General features: G+C 37.4%; 1 protein-coding gene across 1 annotated transcript in view; it reads right to left on the bottom strand.

The window, feature by feature from the left end:
* Xk (X-linked Kx blood group) overlaps positions 1–18,333 on the bottom strand; it is a gene marked incomplete at its 5' end in the record, with an annotated part of 48,928 nt that overhangs the window by 14,709 nt on the left and 15,886 nt on the right. The gene's annotated exons all lie outside the window — the stretch shown is intronic.

Below are 18,333 nucleotides of genomic sequence, written 5' to 3'. Positions count from 1 at the left end.
AAGAAGTCGTAGTCGCCTAGACATAAATAATAATAATTAATCATCTCTCTCTCTCTCTCTCTCTCTCTCTCTCTCTCTCTACTCTCTCTCTCTCATCTCTCTCTTGAAAAAAAAAAGATAAATAGTAGTGGGAAAAAAGTGCCCATTTTTTGGGGGAGGCGGGTGCTGGGGGTGTGGCTCAAGAGGTTAAAGCCCCTGGGATTCAATCCCTGGTACACACACACACACACCAAAAAAAAAAAAAAAACAGAATAAAACTTATATTTCCCTGCAAATGTGCTCTTACATTCTCTCTGGCATCCCATGACAATTTTACCCCAGATTATCCTATTCAGAAATTTAACTGTTAGCTAGAATTCTTTACCTTCCTCTCTTATCACATCCAAATAGATCATTAAGCTCTTACTATTCGGTATAGTTCATGGGCCAATAGCTTTAGCACTGATGCTTGTTTGGGGTGCCCCACCCCATGCCACTGAAAAAATTTTCACAATCCAAATCCATATTTCACAAGATTTTCCACCTGATTGATATGCTCTTAAAGCAGTTATCTCCTCTCTCCGTTTCTGGAGCGATCATGTGTTAACCATCATATGGTTCTTGCCATGTGGTTCGATCTCATTAGTTTCTATGCCACCAGCCTTCTTTTTCCTCTTTGTTTGCCTAGATAAACCCTACTTATTCTTCAAAGTTCAGCGAAAAGTATCACCTCATCAGTGATGCTTCTCATCACTCATCATGCCATCATCTCATCAGTGATGCTTGCCTCAACCTTTGTTCAGCTACATTCATTCAGCTGTGCTAAATGCTTCCAAGACTCTCTGAAGCTCAGTTAACTGTCACTGTATTGGGATTTCACAGCCACCTTTTTATCTCATTACTTGATATCTTTGGGTTATCTCTCTTCCCATTAGAATGCAATCTCCTCAAGGTAACTACTGTTTCAGACAGACGTAGCAGCACACCTAGCACAGTGACTGGCACAACAAAGGTAATCAATAATGAATAAATGAATGGAATGAATGGAAAAATGCACACGCTAAGAACTGCCTTTTTTCTATGACTGAATGTGAAACTTAAGCTCCGATTCTCCATAGACATAACTGGAGCAAACAGTGAGAGAACTGTCAAAGCCCCTCACAATGGGCTGACTTATGGGGTTACAGGCTTCCTCTGCAAATCTTTCTGCCTGCATGTACATTTTCTCAATCAAGAAGTTGATCGAGAAAGGTACCCTATATACTTTTGCTATTACCTCTTCAACCATGTACCAATCCTCTCCCAGCCCTAAGCAACAACTAATCTATTTTCTGTCTCTATGGATTTCCCTAATCTGGACTTCCATATGAATGAAATAATGTGATATATGGCATTTTATAAGTGGTTTCTTTCAGTTTGCTTATTTTCAAGGTCCATCAATGTTATAGCATATATTAGCTCTTCATTTCTTTCTTTTATTTTTTCTTTGTACCAGGAATTGAACCCAGGGGTGCTTAATCACTGATTACATCCCCAGCCCTTTTTATTTTTTTTATTTTGAGACAGGGTCTCACTAAGTTGCTGAGGCTGGCCTTGAATTCATGTTCCTCCTGTCTCAGCCTCTCGAGTTGCTGGGATTTACAAGGGCGCATCTCTGCACCCAGCTTCATTTTTATAGCCAAATAACATTCCCATATTGGATATACAAGATTTTATCCATTTATTAGTTGATAGACATAGGAGTTGTTTCTAAACTCTGGCTATTGTGAACATTCATGTTCAAAATTTTGTGTGAATATGTTTTCTTTTCTCTTGGGTTTATAGGAGTGGAGTTGCTGGGTCGTATGATAACTTTGTTTAATTGAAGAACTGCCAGGATGTTTTCCACAGCAGTTGTAGCATTTTGCTTCCCAAGCAGCAGTGGATGAAGATTCCAACTTTTCTATCTCCTCACTAACATTTTTCATTACCTAACTTTAAAAAAAAATATTTACTCTTAAGTTTTAGGTGGACACAGCATCTTTATTTTACATTTATGTGGTGCTGAGGATCAAACCCAGTGCCTCATACATGCTAGGTGAGCACTCTACCACTGAGCAACAACCCCAGCCCCATTACCTAACTTTTGATTCCAGTCATTCTAATGGGTGCAAAGTGCTTTTTGTTGTTGTTGTTTTTACTGGGGATTGAACCCAGGGGTGCTTAGCCACTGAGCCATATCCTTAGTCCTGTCTATATTTTATTTTAAGACAAGGTCTCGCTAAATTGCTTCAGGTTTCGCTAAGTTGCTAAGGCTGACAGCCTCCAGAGCCACTGAAATTATAAGTGTGAGTCACTACTGCGCCTGGCTGAAGGTTTATCTTGTGATATTTATTTGCATTTTCAAAATAGCTAAGGATTTCTAACATATTTTCATGTTCCTATCAGCAATTTATATTATGTCTCTTGGTTGCTTTTGTTTCTTAAGTATGGATTGAACTCATAGTAATATCATATTGTCCTACACATATCCCAAAATGTTTGCCAGAATTCAAAGGTCAGATGTGCAAAGACTAATATATTATAGAATAAAATATTACCCTTACATACAGACATTTAAAATGAAAAACAGCTGGATGAACATCTGTTTAAAGGCATCAGGGGTCTATCAAAGCAGTGGACACTTCTGGGGCTAAGATCTCTAGAGAAGAAACGTCCCCAGAGAAAAATATGAAGCTGCTTTTCCCCTTAAGACATATGCCCAAACAAAAGCTGGTGCTAAGCAACTAAGAATCTGAACACATCTGAACAAAGTCTCATAAAGCTGGTGGGTATGGTAGCAAATATTGACATTCAGCCTCCATAATGGCCCTGGTATATATCCAAAGCTTTCTGGTGGCAACTCAAAGGATACCAGGAGTAAGGGTGACTGGAAATAGACTAAGTCCTCCCAAAGACTGAAGTACATACAGATTTCAAAAAGCTCAGGGTTTTTTATTTTTTTTTTATTTTTAAGAGCTGGATTTAAATCGTTCTTTTTTGTTGTTCTTTTTTAGATACACATGACATTACAGTGTATTTTGACATATTATACATACATGGAGTATAATTTATTCTAATTAGAATCCAGCTCAAGTCTTGATTCAATCCAGTTGATCTGCATCTAGTTTAATTCCTTGTCACAAACAAAAGTAAAATCTTCCTGGAGAAAGATAATTCATCCAGAGCCTCAAATTTCTTCTTTTTTTATATAAATATCTGGCATAAAATTAAATAAAACATGGCATGCCAATAACAAAAACAAAAAAATGACTGAAATCCAAACATAAGAGATAATAAAAACAGACCTATCAGATTTTGGAATTATCTTACAAGAACTTTAAAAATGAATTAATACACTTATGAAATGTTATAAAAAAGATGGGGAATTGATAAGACAGGAAGCTTTTGAAAATTCAAATGAAAATTCTAGAACTAAAAAAATACCACAATTATAATTAAGAAATCAACAGATGGGCTTAATAGCAGATTAGATACAGATATAAAGAAAATGAGTACTGGGCTGGGGCTGTAGTTCAGTGGTAGAGCATTTGCCTAACATGTGTGAGGCACTGGGTTCAATCCTCAGCACCACATATAAATAAATGAATAAAATAAAGGTATTGTGTCCAACTACAACTACAAGAAAAAATAATAAAAAAAGATAATGAGTACTAACTAGAAGGAAAGTCTGAAGGAAATATTCAAATGTAGAAACAAAAAGCATGAGAAATCATGGGAACATGAAAATTTCAGAGACTAGGAGAGAGGGAGAGAGAGAGGGAGGGGAAGAGGGAGAGGAAGGGGGGGGGGCTCAGAAGCAATATGTGAAGCAATAAAGCTAGGAATTTTCCTCAACTTCTAAAATACCAAACTACATATTTAGGAAATACTACAAACAACAAGGATATATACAAAGAAAAACAAAACCACAACTAAACATATCATGTTGAAACTGCTGAACACAAAGTCAAAGGGAAAGTCCTAAAAAGCTGTCACAAACAAATTGGTTAACTCCAAAGAACAATAATAACAACATCTGACAGTGCATCTCAACAGAAATAATGGAAGCTAGAAGACAAAGGAGTGATTAAAAAAAAAAGTGGGAAGTAAATAACCTCTTAACAGACTTCCACACTGAAAGATGAAGGCAAAAATAAATAAATAAATAAAAAAATAAGGAGAGGGAATGTGTCATCTTCTCTAAAGGCAATACTAAAGGTAATATTTTAAGTGCACAGGAAATGATCCTACATGCAAGTATAGAGATACAAAAAGGTATGAACAGGGACCAAAAGTATAAATATAAGTCAATTTTTAAAATTGGCAAGAAGACTTGAACAGTCACTGTATACACACCCACACCCATGGAGAGATATTCGAATGGAAACTAAAAACATGAAAAGGATTGAAGTCTAATCTGCTCATTAGTCATTCGGAAAAGCAAATTCAAAGGACCAGATACTATATACAACTACTGAATTAGAAAATGTAAAACCCCATATTGACAAGGATGTGGACCAACTGGAATGCTCACATGCTTCTTGTGGGTGTATAAAATGGTAAAATTGCTTTTGTAGATTCTACTAAAGCTAAATATAAGAATTTCCTATGGCCCAGCAGTTCTGTTCCTGAGTATATACACAACAGAACTGCATATATTGATGTACTAAAAGAAATGTACAAAGAGATTCACAGAAGCATTATTTTGAAGAGTTACAATCTGGAAATAACCCAAATATTAATCAAAAGTACAATGTCCCAACACATTGTGGTATGGTCATACAATAGAATACTAAGGAATTTCCAAGCAATGCTAAGGAACAAACTTCTGATACTAACCAAAGCATGGATGACTCTCACGAATACAGTGTTAAGTGGAAGAAGCCAGACCTCTCAGATTACATATATTTTAAAATTGGGAAAAATTATTCTGTGGTGTTAAAAGTCTGCTCTGTTTAGTGCTTTGGGTATGATGGTAAGGAAAGTAACTTAAAAGGGACACAGAAGGAAGCTTCTGCTGGTATTCTACTCTTTCTTAATGTGGATAGAGTATTTAATTTGTGATAATTTGCCAAACTTTACTCTTGTGATGAGTATAGTTTTTTGTATGCATTTTAAACGTCAATAAAAAGATGTATTTAAAAAACTGGACACATTACGATTATACTTAGTAGGCACCCAATGAATGTTTATTAGATTGAATTTTTTAATATAAATTTTTTTAGTTGTAGATGGACACAATATCTTTATTTTTATTTGATTATGTACCCCACACATGCTAGGCAAGCATTCTACCATTGAGCCACAACCCCCGCCCCTAGATTGAATTTTTTAAAGGAAAATAAAAAAAGCTACCCTTTCATTATTACAATGAAGTTGTTCCAGAAATATTTTCCTTCCTTACCCTGGCAAAATGCCAAGTCGAAAAATAAACACAGCATAAACCCCGACTTAGAGCACCACAGTAAAACTCGTTCTACAGATGTAACCAGTGTGACACCCTAGTGCTGTAAAAATCTTGAATTCTTAGTGATTAAGATCTTACTGTTAACAAAATCTCTCTTGAACATCTGCCAGTTTACCAGATGTTTAGTCAGAAACCGAGGATTTTTCCCTCCAACACATATTTCGATGTTATTGAGTTCTCAGAATTGTCAGCACAAATATTATGACCCATCATTCACAATCCACATGATGTATATTCTACAATCCCCAGAGATCCTGAACGATTTTGCTCTTTTTCTCCCAGACATAACTCCAATTTCTTGTTTAAAGACCTGGATGGTAAGAACTCCTCTAGCTCATCTTTTTTATGCTCAAAAGTTATTGCACTTATTTCATGCCAAGGAACTAATGTAAGAATTTTATAGGTGCTAATCACTTAATTCTAATAGGAACACTATAAAGGAGATAATGTTATTATCCTCGTGACATATATGGGAACTAGCAGAGACAAAGATGTTAAACTTCCCTGTTAACTTCTTAGTTAACAGAGCTGACATTCAAACCTAAGCAGTCTTGCTCTATAGTTTTGGTCTTAACCATTTAGCTCTTCTGCCTAAATAAATATAATTAGGTCTATTTCTTCAGCATTGGTCTCAGCTCCACTTTTGATCTCTTTTATCAATGTGAGGCAATGAGTCTGCTGCTTTTACAATTTTTCAGGATCCCATGGGGGCTGGAGAACACCCCAGAGTACTTTGGGGAGTTGTCTAATTCTTCATCTCCACTGATCCTAAATTTCCTATCTGTCTTCTACTACATGAATATTGCATATCTAAAGTCCTCCTGAAACAATGCAGTCTAGGTACCTGGGAGTGAGTACGCCTCAATATGCTAAGCTGATTTCTGGGAATCTCCTCCCAGGGCACATGCAATGACCAGAAACATGCAGGACTTGGGCAGACCCCTCTATCGGCCCTACCAACTTGTCCTCCTCCTTCCTTATCATCCTGCCTCAGGCAGAGAGAAGGAACATCAGTGAGTTGAGCTAGACAAAAACAAAAACAAAAACAAAAAAAAACCCTTTGGGCTTGATAGACAAAGGAAGGGAGTACCTGGACTCATGCGCAGGGCCCTCTAGCAGGTCATCTAATGGCAAAATGGTAGCAGGGCCACTCAGAATCCCAAGGCAGAGGTTCTCCATTCTTCTGTAGATTCTCAGCTCTAGGTCAAGGTATAGCAAGCCCTCTTAAAATGCAGTCTCCCCTGTACAGTGAACTTTGTAAATAATCAGGCACAGTCCTTAGACCCTCTATGACTGAAATGGTCTCCTGCATTTTCTACTTTTGCTAACACTTGAACTATCCTTACCCCCGCTAATCTTCTCAACCCCTCCAGTATTCCTCAGTATAGTTTCTCCCCCAATTGATCTTCCCTTCCTTCTTTCAAATGCTTTATTCTGCTCTCCCTATTTTATGGTCTTTTTGATATGTGTCCATAGTACATTGTAAGCAACATGGAAGCCCTTTAGAAATAAGATAAAATAATTTTAAAAATAAATGAATAAATAAATGGATTGGCCCTTGCAATGATCTCAGTTCTGCTTCTGTGTGTGACTGAACTGGCTCAGCGCCTCCAATTCTAAGCAGTACTGCCAAGACCTACTGATTTCATAGATGTGGGTGAGGAATTAGAAGGTCCTGTCACTGGCTACTGGATTTTTAAAATATAGGTTCTAGAAGGAAACATAAGAAGCAATATAAAAAGCATTGCCATGGTCCAGTAAACCCAAGAACAATCTTCATGACTCACTCTTGTATGGAAATGGGCAGGAAGTGTGTGTTTTCCCACTGAGTACCACAAAGAAACTCCTATTGGCCTTCAACCACAAATTTCTGGGTGGGAGGGAACAAAAATAAACAAACAAATAGAACAAACAACACAAAAAAGAGAACCAATACCAGGCCAAAACCAAGACTGAATGAAAACTCTTGTTAGGACTTCAGAGCCATTTATATCCCAGCATATTCAGAGATGGCTTCAATTTAGGAGAAGTGGATATGAACTCACCATCAAGTCCTGCAAGCTTCACACTGCCTTACATATTGACATATACCATTACATAATCATATAGACCATTGTTTAGGTTGCTATGGCCATTGTTATGAATACTATATTGAATATAGCTGAAAATGCTCTTTGGTGCAGAAAAAAAATCATTGGAAAAGTCATTAGAAGTTTAAGCTAATAAAGTAAGAAAAGTACCAGGCCTTCCAGTGTACTAGTAGATACATACACATGGCACTTCTTATTTAGATTTTCAATTGTGAAATAAATTCATCTGGATATAAGTTGATGAGAGTAGTGTGAGATCCAGACCACAGACAAATAACGTGGAAGAAAGGTTTGAGAAACCTAATATTGAAGCAAAGTCAACATAATACTATACCTAAATCAGCTTTAGGGTAAGAAGACAACAAATTATAGTAAAATTTTTAGTAACCAATACTTAAAATGACAATAACCTTAAATTAGCCCATATTTTACCAATTTGCCAAATTAGCCAACACTCTACCTTTAGGTAAAAGAGACATATCAAATTGATATTTCTGATAGACTACAAACTGGACAAAGACGAAGATCTTATATTGTTCACTGATGCCTGGCACCAAATATAGTACCTGGCACATAGTATGTGTTTTAATCAGCTTTGCATCACTGTAACAATATACCTAAAATAACCAACTTAAAAAAGGAAACGTTTGTTTTGGCTTATGTTGGAGGTTTTAGTTTAGGTCATTTGGCCCTGCTCCTTTGGGGCCTGTGATGAGGCAGTACATAATGGTTGACAGTATGCAGTGGAGGAGGATGTTCATCTCAAGGTGCTTGGGAAGCAAAGAGAAAGACAGGAAGGGAATGGGGTCCCAATACCCAATATTCCCCTTAAGGACATGCCCCCAATGACCTAACTTCCTTCCACTAGGCCCCACCTCCAAAATATTCTACCTACTCCCAATAGTGCCACAGGTTGGTAACTAAGCCTTAAACACATGGGCCTTCAGGGGACACTTATCCAAACTATAGCAGTAAGGGCTCAATAAATGTTTATTGAAGAACTCAATTAATGACAAGGATTTATTATTAAATAGAAAACTCTATAAGCAAACTAGTATTATATGTATTCTTCATTTATCACTCATATCTATAAACATATTAAAATGGTACACCATTGTTAATTAAGCTATTTCTAATATGTATGGGATCTTCTCCAAAGAGAGGCAGAAGAATAACAAAATATGTTTAAAAAAGATTTTCAATAATAAGGTAAGAAAGTTCAAAAGGAAAACACTATTTCTGGTTGGTCCAGGTTTATCAGAAAATCAAATGTTCAGAAATCTCTATTCCCTTTGAACTGTTTAACTGAGCTTTGTGGCACATTAGTTAGGTTCATTTGTTTGGACATTCATTCTTACTTAGAAAAAGAAGAAACTGGTTAACAAATTTTCTGCTCAATGTATTATCATCCTTTTCAATAAACATTAGCTAAAATAATCAAAATGCCCTTTTAAAAATGACTAGGAAAACTTTGAAATCAAATAATTAAGTTGAGTTTTTCCAGATTCTTCCTATATACTCATCACTGTGTGCACATACACACATAAATACTTCCTTTACTTAACCTTGATGTTTGGATCCTGGTCTACACATACAAAAACAACTCAGAAAATATTCACACAAGCAGATGACAACTTCATGTCCTTAAGTCTAACTCGAAGTCACTAATTCTTGGAGATTCTAAAGTCATGAATTTATTGTCTTAAATTTTTCTAAACATAATGAATACCATGTACTATTGTAATAGCCCTGGTATAAGATGCACCGAATTTATGATTCATAAATATTTTTCCTAGAGAAAACTCAATTCCATTCTGTTCACTGAGTCCAAATTACTGTTAGGTCTCTTGAGGCACAATTATAACTACCAGAAATAGCTTCCAATCTGAAGCAAGCATTAAAAACTATTTATCTAGGGAAATATAAAGATGGGTTCTTTCAACCTTCTTTCTTAGTCTCCCACATGCTGATTAACTGCAGGACCAGCCTTAAAAAGGAGAGAGAGAAGGGAAATTGCATGGAAATGGAAGGAGACCCTCATTGTTATACAAAATTACATATAAGAGGAAGTGAGGGGAAGGGGAAAAAAAGGAAAAAAAAAACCAAGAGAGAGAAATGAATTACAGTAGATGGGGTAGAGAGAGAAGATGGGAGGGGAGGGGGGATAGTAGAGGATAGGAAGGGCAGCAGAATATAACATACACTAGTATGGCAGTATGTAAAAACGTGGAAATGTAACTGATGTGATTCTGCAATCTGTATTTGGGGTAAAAATGGGAGTTCATAATCCACTTGAATCAAATGTATGAAATATGATATGTCAAGAGCTTTGTAATGTTTTGAACAACTAATAATAAAAAAAGAGACTTCTCTTAAAAAAAAAAAAGGAAAGACCAGCAATACTATTATCCACATTAATATAGCCATGTGAGAGCTGAGGGTATAGCTCAGTGGTACAGTGCTTGTCAAGCATGTGTGAAGCACTGAGTTTGATTTATAGCCTCCCCCCAAATCAAATATTGCTTATGAGCCAGTTTAACCCTTTCTATGTGAGTTCCCCTTGCCCATATACAAATATCCAGTCATTATCCAACCTTTCATTCTCCCACTAAGGAGCCAGGGTGATCTTTGACTATAGAGGAGGAGGAATGATTGATTATGTCACACTTGAGAAATAAAAACAGAGTTCAATTCACTTAGAATAAAAAAGTCTTTAGTATGTCTACATACCCACCCATCAGGCTAGATACTATAAACCTTGTTTAAGGTTAAAAAAGGTGTTTGGGAGCCAGGCACAGTAGGGCACACCTGTAAGGTAGCAACTTGGGAGGGCAGAGGCATGAGGATTGCCAAGTTTGAGGTCAGGCTGGGCAACTTAGTGAGACTCTGTCTCAAACAAACAAACTGGGGATGCAGCTCAACACAAAACAAAACAATCAAACAAACCCTCTCCTGATATCCTTGTGGAAAAATCCAGAGAAATCAGGAGGAATTGCTAACGTGTGTGTGTGTGTGTGTGTGTGTGTGTGTGTGTGTGTATCTCACTCTGTTGCCTAGGCTGGCCTTGAACTTGTAATCTTCCTGCCTCAACCTCATAAGTAGCTGGGTCTACAGATGTGCACCATAGCACCTGGCTGGAAATATACTAATGTAAATGCAGTTAGATGGGTTTACAACTGGATAAGCAATCCGTACTTACACTTTTCAGGCTAAGGTGTTTTAAGGAGTGAACAGGACTGTGGCCTTGGGGCCTTCTTAGTATCACTATTTTGTGAACTACTGGATTAAGACATAAACTGGGCATGGTGGCACACATCTGTAATTCCAGTGATTCAGGAGGTTGAGGCAGGAGGATGGCAAGTTCAAGGCCAGCCTCAGCAATTTAACAAGACTGCCTCAAAAAATAAAAGGGCTAGGGATATAGCTCAGTGGCTGATCACCCCTGGGTTTAGTTCTTAGACACACACACACACACACACACACACACACACAAAGATAAACTGATAGCTGGGACAAAACTGGGAAGAGAATCATGATTCAAAATTCTAAAAGACGGAATCAGGCCAATTCTTGGTGGCTTTTTTTTTTCTGAATATAATATATCTAGTACTTGTTATTTATGGGGGAAAAGGAAAAGTCCCACTTAATTTATTATATAAGGAAGAACTTTCTAACAAGAATATTTTACCAATGGAACAGTCTTTCAGAGCTCCATTGATGATTATAATCAAACAGAGGCTTGTGGACTACCTTTCAGGAACCCTACAGGATTTCTACAAAGGGTACACAATCAGACATGATGCTCTCTTAGGTCTGTTCCATCTCAACATTCTCCAACTCCATGAAAAGCAGAGTTGGCTAAAACGACTAGCATTAGGTCAAATGCTCCAAAACTGGGTCTTGGTCTTGGCTTTGGGCTTTTAAACTTCCTGAAACTCAGCATTACAAATACTTTGAGCATCCCACTAAATTAGTATCCTTCCTCCCTTCTTCCTTAAAGGCAGAACTCTGATTCTGAATAGGTGCTACTCACCTTTCCTTGTGTTCAAACAACTAGCCTCCAGGTTTGGCAACTGAATAAATCAAGACTAGTGTAAACTAGTCTTTTCCCTGTTTTTGTGTCATGAAAAGGAAGATAATATTTGAATGATATATTTACTGGGTTAAGTTAACTGCTCTGCTCTGTGGGTCAGTGGGGTCAAGAGCATCTATATCTTACAGATTTTCTCAAACTCTACTTTCCATCTCTGTGACTAGGGATTGGTTTAAATATGGGCATGTGATGTGACCCAGTTCTAATCAACATAAACTGAATAGAATTCTGCTGAAGGAAAAGGTATTCCTCCCCAAGAAAAAGAAGTATCCAGAAAGAACTCTCCTTCTTCTTCCTGACTTGGTGCCTATGTGCCATGTCTAGACCTATAATAATCTGTGAGTGTTTTAAAACATGTTCCCTGACATTCTTTGATTTTTCTTCCCATCAAGAAATAGGGTCTGTCTTCTCTCCTTGAGTCTGAGATCATGTAACTCCTTGAAAAATAGAATGTGGCAAAAAATAACTGCTGGCTTCTAGCTCAATGTATTAAGAAACGGAAAACTTCCAATTCATCTCTTGGAACCCTCACTCTTAAGATCTAGCTGTCATACTGTGGGAAAGCCAAGGAGAAGTCAACACGGAAAACAATCAGGGCTTCTAGCACTCACTCCCAGCTAAGCAACCAACCTGAAGCAATACCAAACTGCCAGACCTTAGTGAAGCTGCCTCAGCTGAAACCATGTGGAATGGAGACAAGGTGACCATGGTGAGACTTACTCAAACTGCAAAAATCACTTGCAAAAGAAATGGCTGCTATGATTTTAAGTCACTATATTTTATGGTGGTTTGTTATAAATAAATATATAATGGATGTACAGCTCTCTGACAATCATCAGGGGAGACTCTAGTAACAAGCTGAAGATGACAGGCAAAAAGAAAATGTCTGAATCCTTGATGACACTGTTGTGTCAACAAATAATGGGATCACAATGCCTCAGAACTTATTATGTGAAGTAATATATATTTTTTCAACTTTAAGCTGCTTTTAGTTGGATCTTCTATCACCTAAAATTGGAATATCTTAAATGATATCTTGTTTTTCATCTGTGAAAATGAGATTAATATAATTGCCCTGCCTAACTCACAGAAAAACCATCTGGGAGAGCAGTTAGTTTTCTCTCTTTTCTTTTTACCATTCACTGACCATACATAAGTGCCAGAAATGGGCATGCACAAATGAGTAAGATAAAGACCCGGGGCCAGCCCCGGTAGCCCATGCCTTATCACCCTCCCTGCCCACCAACAAAAACTTACACTTATTAAGAAACCATGAAAAACAAAGACATATGGAAACAAAAAAATTACTCATACTCTCACTATCTCAGGACAACAACTAATTTAAATTCCAATGTATTTCCTTTCAGACTTTTTGAAGTTTTATATTTTGTGTGTGTATGTGCATGTCACTTGTATGTGTGAGTACACACATGCAAAAAACTGAGATGATGTTGTAGCCAAAATTTACAAGCTATGCCAGGTGTAGTGGCACATGCCTGTAATTCCAGCGACTTGGGAGACAGAGGCAGGAGGATCCCAAGTTTGAGGCTACCCTGGGTAATTTAGCAAGACTCTACCTCAAAATAAAAAATAAAAAGTCTGGGGATATAGCGCAGTAGTAGAGAGCTCCTAGGTTCAATCTCCAGTTCTGCCTATATATATATATGATTATATCCATAAAGCACTACATAAAAACAAAAAAGAGTTATCCTTCGACTATCCCTTCCAATATGCCTCTAAGAATGTATGAATTAAAACTATTATCTTTAGACTAATCTATAAAATGCAGCTGGTCCTGAAATTGGCAAAGAAATAAATAAGATTCTTTTTTCAGAAGCTACCAATGTGTTTGGCCAAGGTAGACCTCTGAGCAGCAATTTGATCGAATAGAAGATGACTGTGTCAAGTTAACTCAAGTTCAAAGAAATATATTGTAAAATTAGACCTATGATTCACAGGCTATTCATTCTTCTCCCAAATGCATTAGAAATGACACAATGGGACTGAGTTATTAAGAATACTTTTTCCTAGGAATTCAAGAGACAATCAACACCTCTGAAATCCTTAATTCAGATACCCTATGTTGACCATCACCTTCTATCCATTTGGCTTGCCTGCTGTTATGGTTTAGATATGAAGTATCCCCCAAAAGCTCAATCCTCGACAGGGATTAACTGAGTGGTGACTGAGGCTGGTAGGGTGTGGCTGGAGGAGGTGAGCCATTGGGGGCGTGCCTTTGGAGTATATATTTGGTGAACTGAATTTAGCCTCTTTCTGTGTTTCTTTGGCAGCCCTGTCCTAACCTGCTTTCCTCTGCCACTTTTCTGCCATGATGTTCTGCCTTACTTCAGGCCCCAAAGAATGGAGTCAGCCATCTATGGACTAAGACTTCTGAAACCATAAGCCCCCAAATAAGCTTTTCTTCCTTTAATTTTTCTTGCCAGCTTTTTTGGTCACAACAGCAAAAAAGCTGACTAAAACACCTCAGACTACTACAGGGCTGGGGTTGTAGCTCAGTGGTAAAGTGCTTTCTTAGCATGTGTGAGGCACTGGAATGATCCTCAACATCACATATAAATAAATAAATTAATTAAAGGTCCATTGATAACTAAAAAACCTAATACAAAATTTTTCAGTTCTTATCAAACCCTCTGATCAAACAAACTCTCCATCACTCCTGCCTCCACCCAGCAAAGAACGCTTAGTGCAAAACTGCATTCATCCTCTTGCACAAATTCAAGGGTACTTACTCCTCTAGACTTTCACAGGCTCCATTTGACAGAACTTGTCCCTGGATGAACCTAGCTGCCTTTTCCACAGCTGCACATGGCTGGCCTGCAATGGCTCAAATTATCATCTCTATTCAGATGACTACTCCCAAGCGGCAGAGCTTGAGACAGAAGTGGTTCATTTGGAAGGCAGGCCTGGGAAGCAGAATGAAGGAGTGGGGGAAGCAAGACAGAAGGGATGCCAGGCTAACAAAGACTGCATTATTAAGCTGGCTAACACTATGGCAAATGGTGATCCACAGGAGAGTAGATAGATTGGACCCCAGGTTATCCATGTGAAGAATAGAGAGGCTGAGGCTTTATCTACTCCCTCAGTTTGGGGTGGCCTTATCGGTTTTAGCTTCCCCATAGATCTCACTAGTCCCAAAGCTGCTTTCTCTAGCATAGGAGAAATCCCTAAGACAGAAAAGAGGAGAAGCAGTATATACTGGGATACATGCTTGGGTTCCCAGATGTTGGCAATGTACATGGAATCCTTCATACAATTGCATGGACATATTGCTGAGTATGCAAGAGCCTGTTACAGGCCCCAAATTTAGCTCTTACAGGCTAGATATCCATTCCTGCCTCCATACTAAATCTGTAAAATCCCTATGGCATTTCTCCTTTTAGATGTCCCACAGACACTTCCAACTAAACATAACAGAAACTGAGAGAAGTATGAAGTACACTCATGGATTTAAACTCTTTGATAGCATTTGCTGATGGCAATTGAACAGAGATCCCTAAATTGCGAGCAGTTTTGCCTATGAATGGGGCTCTGAGAACACCTGCCAGACTCTGGAACCCAGGCATCAGTCATTCTTTCTGGATTGGGACATGTCATCAATTAGACTGTCCCATCCTTAAAGAAGGGGTGCACTGTCATCTCCACACTTTGGGGTGATGCACCTCCTGTTACTGTCAAGGGTCATACTGCTAACCAGGTCTAGGATACAGGCTGTTTGTCACTTAACTGATACCCATGTAACACATATTGTCTAATAGAGGTTGCAATTGTCTTCCCTCTCAAAATGTAATAAAACAAGTTTTGTTTCCAATTACATATTTAAATATTCCTAATCATATTCCTCTGTTCTCTTTTGAACTGGTCACAACATCTGTCCTTTCCCTCTCAAATAAATAACATGTTTATATGGATGTGAGCAACATGATTTCAACCTTTTTTGAAAATACCTCCTAACCACTTTGATGCTCTCATTTTCTAATTTGTGTGTGTGGGGATGGTGCTGAGGATTGGACCCAGGGTCTTGTGATGCGAGGCAAGCACTCTACCATCTGAGCTATATTCCCAGCCCTTCATTTTCTAACTTTTAATCGTTTTTCTACTAATCTTGTGTTCATTTTGGTTTGGTTCATATGGTCATTATTTCCCATTATTGGCAGAAATGATTGGGAATTCAATTGTTTTTGGTATTGGGGATTGAACCCAGGAGTGCTTTGCCACTGAGCTACATTTCTAGTTCTTTTTTATTTTGAGGCAGGGTCTCATTAAGTTGCTGAGGGTCTAAGTTGCTAAGGCTGGCCTCGAACTTGTGATCATCTTGCCTCAACCTCCTGAGTCACTGGGATTAGAGGTGTGCCCCACTGTGCCAAGCATAGAAATTTGATTTTGGGGTCTGAACATCTGCAGATCTTTCTAAAATCTATTCACAGTTTATAGAAATCTAGTTTCCAATTGGGTGAGAGGCAACAGAAAATCATCTAGTCTGTCTTTTTATTACCTTGTTTGTTTATTTAAGCTCAAATCTATTAAGAATCTCATGCTACTTAGGAGAACTACTATTTGAAATCTGGGATGGAGGAATTTTCTGATATTATGTTGACACTTGACCCATGCCTGAAATTGTAAGGTTGAAACTATAAGCTCTACTTCTCTGTGCCTGTATGGCTATCTGTAATTCAGAAACATTTTTACCATTGGATGGTATTGACACATTATATAAAGTCTCTTAAAGGAACTCTCTTCTGACTGGCATTTCTAGACAAATAATTACTTACATAAATTAAATGTAACTAAAATTTCTAAAATATGAGAAATGAATCATTGAAACTTTAAATATGCTAGCTTAAAAGTATATATTCTAGAAATTAATACAAAATCAGAGTTACATTAATTTATGTAAGTCTTTGGCAAATAAGACTAGTTTAAGAGTTTGAGTTTAATGTAAACAAGTATATCTTCTCTGATTTATCAATGTTATCTATAATAAAAGCACACGTTTTTGTTTTGGGGTTTTATTTTTTTGCTTCTTGGGAATGTTTTTCCTAAACTTATGCAGTTTTCTAATGAAATTAGCTAGAAATACTCATATTGAATATTTGAGATTGTGAAAAACTTAAATTAACATTAAAGCAAATTAAATAATTGTTTGGGTAAACTTGTATTTCCATAATAATGAGGCTTTGTAGTATGTCACCTTAAAGAACATTTTCAAGATCTTGAGACAACTGGAGATTTTATCTGCAATGATGTTTAGATCATTTGTATATAAGACAGAATATTGAAAAATTAATTAGTAAGCATAATATAAGTTTATATACTTTTGCTTCTTATTTGTACATGTACAAAGAGGTTCTGTCTTTGGGTCTGTAAAGGAGTATGTTCATTTTTGCCATTTTATGAAATCAAATAAGGGAAGTATGTAGCTGCATAAAGCTGTGTTAGGTGTATCCATGAGATCTGCTAGTCTGCTGTAATGACAGAATTTCAAAATTGGCCATTTCCTAATTTCCTTCTAGGACAAGTGACTACTTAAAAATTAAGATACATGAGTGGAATTCTATTAGGAATCTTAAGATATTAAGACTAAAGTACAATGAATTGTAACTCCAGTATGGGAAAGACAAAGAACAGTGAAGGACAAAACCTGAACGAACAAAGAAAGCTACAGAAATTCTGCAGAAAGAGAAACTGAAAAGGAGCACAAGTTTATGTTATTTTTGTTTTTTTGCCAAATATGGCTCAGTTTTGATGAGTTTATTTGTTAGACAATCAAACAGTTTGTGGGGCTGGCCACAGTGGTGCACAGCTATAATCCCAGTGACTAGGGAGGCTAAGGCAGGACGATTGCAAATTCAAGGTGAGCCTCAACAACTTAGTGATATGGTGTCTCAAAATAAAAATAAGAAAAAGCTGGGGGTAGCTCAGTGGTAAAGTACCCCTGGATTAAATCCCTAGTACCATGTACATGCACACATATACACACAAGCTTGTCAGTCCTTTAGGATCAAATATTGCATTGAAACACCTAAAATTTGATTTGCCATCCATGGAGGTGAAGTATTGGTCTGTTCTCTTAATAAGAGGTGGTATAAGATCACTCTTTATCTCTACTGGTTTCCTATGACTGCTGTGACAAATTACCACACATTTGGTGGCTTAGAACAGCACACATTTTTTCTCTTACACTCTGGAAGAAGTCCCAGATCAGTTTCACTGGGCTAGAATGAAGGTATCAATAAGACCATGCTTCTCCCAGGGCCTCTGGGGCAGAATCCAATTTCCTTGCCTTTTTCAGTTTCAACAGCTTCATTCCTTGGCTCTATGCCCCCTCCTCCATCTTCAAAGACAGCAGTGTAGCATCTTCTTCTTCTTTTTTTTTAATAGTTAAGAGACTTTATTCTAATAGCTATAATTACAGTGCTTGTCAAAATGAAAACTGAAAACAAATATACAAAATAGTTGATTATTAATCATGTATTGAAAGCATTAAGAGGTTCTATGACACCAAATAAATCAGTTCTGAGGTTTCCACAAGAAAATTTAACAGCTCCAGTCTCTTCAGTGTTTATCAAAATACAAAAGGGCTGGGGATGTAGCTCAGTTGGTAGAGTACTTGCCTCTCATGCACAAGGCCCTCGGTTCCATTCCCAGCACCACAAAAAAAAAAA

Source organism: Marmota marmota, unplaced genomic scaffold, assembly GCF_001458135.2.
Source record: "Marmota marmota marmota unplaced genomic scaffold, marMar, whole genome shotgun sequence".
Taxonomy (NCBI): Eukaryota; Metazoa; Chordata; class Mammalia; order Rodentia; family Sciuridae; genus Marmota; species Marmota marmota.
The sequence above is the reverse complement of the archived record's forward strand: the minus strand, read 5'-3'. Positions and strand labels throughout refer to the sequence as shown.